Source organism: Azolla caroliniana, unplaced genomic scaffold (genome assembly GCF_043228905.1).
Source record: "Azolla caroliniana isolate FFs.n. ecotype wild unplaced genomic scaffold, voAzoCaro1.0.p SCAF_12, whole genome shotgun sequence".
In the NCBI taxonomy this organism is placed as follows: domain Eukaryota; kingdom Viridiplantae; phylum Streptophyta; class Polypodiopsida; order Salviniales; family Salviniaceae; genus Azolla; species Azolla caroliniana.
Genome location: NW_028230447.1, coordinates 18,335,574 through 18,339,612, shown reverse-complemented (window position 1 = coordinate 18,339,612; position 4,039 = coordinate 18,335,574).

The window sequence follows — 4,039 nt, the reverse complement described above, 5'->3', positions numbered from 1 at the left end:
ATTTGAGTGTTTTCAAGTGAGCATGATGGGGTGTGTGTTTTGTATGTGCACATGAGATAGTGAGAATGTAGGTGTGGGGGAGGAGGTGCCTATGGCTAGGGGTGTGCTTATAAGTGTGGTGGGTTGAAGGTATCATAGGATGTCAACGAGTGAATCTTGGCCAACTAATGGGAGAATGGAGTGAAGGATATTTTTTTCACAAAGCTGAAAGATGTCTTTATATTGTGCATTAGGGTGTAGAATTTCTAAAGTAGGTAGCATAAATTCTATGGGTTCGAACTATTAATAAGCATGGTTCTAGTGACATGTTTTGGAAGATGAGAAGGTGATGTGTATGAGGGGGAAGGCGTGTTGTGAGGAAAAGATGTTGATGTTACCAGATTGTGTGGTGTATGTCCATTAGTTTTAGAGTTTGGTTGTTTGTTTTTCTTAATGACCATCATCACCACCTTGTTCTTGTTCATCATTGTGATTATCAACAAGAAGAAGATCATCGTGGCTTCTTGTTGGTGGTTCATTTCCATTCTCATGCTTCTGCTTCTTCAAAGGTCATATAACAACGTATAGTTGATGACATTGGCTTGGTATAAAAGCAATACTTTATGTTCTTCTACATGGTTTTTAGTTGGCCAATTGAAAGTATGGAATGGTATAGTGAGAACACCATTGTTACATGTCGTATCCCATGTGGATTGCCATTCCATAACCAACTAGATGGACCCAAAAAGCAATTCATCTCCTTGCTCTTTGTTGTGTAGCTTGATGAAGAATTGCTTTTGCAATTTGGTGCAAACCTCGTCTTGACATTCCAAGTTTCTTTCAAAATATTTGTTCAATGGTTGCTAGCATGTCTTTCGAGCACACGAATTCCATAAATTTTCAACTTCAATGTAGCTTGGAGAAACTATGAGTAGTAGGGCATGATGATTTATCTCTATAGCTTATATGCTCATACGAAACTTCTCCGGCTATGAAATTGAGAGGACATCTTCTTTAAAGAATGCTTACTTGGAAGTTGTAAAACTAAGCAATGTGTGTCTTACACTCACTTGGTTGAGAATCACTCTTGGTGTCATTGGGGAGATGGGAAAATTGGGCATCATTGATGTTGTGCCCTTATATAGAATCATTGATCATGTTGTGTGGCATTACACTCGGGATCGACAAGAGAATTTGAATCCAACATTTAAAGGTCCCAAATCATCACAAACTCACATGAATTAAGGCCAAGAAACCATTTCCATCCAAATACAAGAAGAACACAAGTAGAGAAGATGATGCTTATAGATATATTCTTGGGATTGCAATAAGCTCAGATTGTGGGTTAGATAGAATGATTGAATGCCGATAAGATTGGAAATGGGAGAGGGAATGTATGCCCTCTCTCAATGCTTTGCAGCCTCCAATCACATCTTGTGGAAGATGATATTCTCTAATGTCCTACTCAAATAGATCCTAAGTTAAGATTATGATGATGATGAAAAACCAAAGAAAATAAACTTCTCCTTAGAACCTACAAAAAGTGGGCAATATAATTCCAAGGAGCCCAGAACCTAAAAGAAGAAAACAGACAAGACAGAGCATGAGAGAAACTAGACCTCCAAAATTAGCTTAGCGCCTCCTCTTTTAGTGGCCTAGGGGATTTCTCCACTTTTTGCAACTTAGAATTTGCTATTCTTATCATGACATGGGTGTCTAGCTAAATGTAAACTGGTCATAATTTTCCTTTCTTGTCTTTCCAAAGGGGTAAAAGTTTGGTATATGTGGTGCAAGCAAGGCTCGAACCCATGTCCAATCATTTTGGCCATTTTCTCTTCGTGACACAATCGCACCACGATAACATCATCGGTTAATTGTTATTTTCTTTTAAGACAAAGTTGGTTCAAGGTTCTAAATGACCTAGGTTTACAAGTTAGGGGATGAAACACCAAGACACATGTCACATTAATTTGCGGGGGCGAGAGGATACCTAGTACACATATACATACTTGACAAGTGAACAATGGATAAAATGGAGATAGATACGTAAGAATAGTAAAGCATCCAAGTGCAATTATGACCTAGGCTTGATATTATAGAGCTCTACCTCATATAGTCGTAACTAGTGGGCATGTACTATAAGTCCAACTCAGTGGATGTATGTAACTCATATGAGTGAATGTCTCGGAATTTTATATAGTATTTAAGAGGTCGTTCATGTATTGTGGGTTGCTAGAGTAATGGGTTGTAACCTATCAAACCACATTTAATGCACCCCAACTCTATTCACCGCATGTGTGAATGTAGTTATTTGGCCCTTGCTCATACCCAACACTCCTGCTAAAACTCTTTACCCCATAGCAATTCATCGTCTAGTTTGATTCAGATTATGTGTTATCCAACGTCATCCAACATTTGAACACCCCCCCCCCCCCCCCCCCCCCCAAAACATCCACTTAAATTGGTTTCTCGAACTCCCATATCGTTCGACTTCGGTCTTGTAGTGGTATTCTCCAACTTCGAACAATTGTAGCACATAGTGTTTCTTAATCCATTTCCAAGGTTTTTAATCAGTGATTCATACAAATTTCCTTCGGAAATGAGCTCTCATAATATGTTGTTGTGCATACATGAGGGGACACTAAAATGTACACCTAATTCGCAAATGTCTCATCACATTTAGAATTCCAAATCCCAATTATTGTTGACATCTTTTGACGTTTTCGTGTGCTAATATAACCAAATGATCCTTTCTCTATGATACAAAGATTTTCCTTCGGAACTTAAAAATTTTAGTTTATGAAATACTTTCTTTGCAATACACTTCAAGGTGGCAAGCAAACTATTCTATAGCCATTAAATTGTAATTTATTGATTTGCATTAATAAACACCACCAATGCTTTAACTTATTGCATGGTGTAAGATTACGCCATCCTTTTAATGGCCTAGTGATACAAATCATCATGAATTATGATTGATCATGTCCCCACAAAGGTGGAAAAAATAGCTTTAAATATTTAAACCAAGATTGTTGTAAGTTATTTCTTTTACATACATATATGTATACTGATTCCTAGCTTAGTTGCTTCTAAGTAAATCTATGAACTTCCCAATGAAACCCTAGAAATTGGGCAACTTAATGGAAGACAACATCGTGTCGAACTCGTTAAACAATGAGGTTTCGTCCTCTTCAACATGCAAGCGTCGATTGACATTGCATTGAAGTGGGTAAGCATTGGGATATAATCTATAGAGCTCATTGTCATTGTGGATCACATGATTAGGGGTGCCTTGGGGCAATGCGGGTGTTTCGAATGAATCGTACTCTATGCTGTCAGAAATGGTCGGAAAACAATTGTCGATGATTTCTAAGGGGAAGGAGTTAGTGGAAGATGATGATGACGATTCGGAGTCTCTTGGGATGTATGGTGTTTGTAAATGGGACAGTAGGAGATTAGAGAAAGAAGAGGAATCATGAAGAGAAGGCGAGGATATATTGGATGGGGATATTATATTGGATCCATGATTTTGAGATGAAGAATAAGAGGCCGGATTTATCAACAACAACGACGAAGATGGATGCGAATTTGGCACACATGTCGCTAGATTTGTCGGAGATGTAGATGATGACATAGACAATGAGGAAATGATCGAAGATGGTGGCGAAGTCGGAGATGGCAACGGAGTAGGGATAGAATAGTTGGAGGTGAAGGGCGACATATTGGGGCTAGATTGGACCGACAAGTCTGGCGAAGGTGCATTGGAGGCGGGGAGACAAATGGTATGGAGGGGGGAGAGGTTTCCGGTGAGACTCTGCACGACGGCCCGGAAGTTGTCGGCATGAGCCGTGACGATCTTGGGGGCGAAGACGCGTACCACGCGCACGATCGGCCGCTTCCTTACAAATCCATGATCATGATGGCTATAGGAAGAGGTAGGGCCTTTGGCAATGGTGATAGTAGAGCCTTTGGTGGTACGGATCTTGGGGGGAGCTTGATGGATAGTAGTTGTCCGGACAGATTGATGGGTGGTTGTCCGCGATGATTTCCGAGCGGAGGT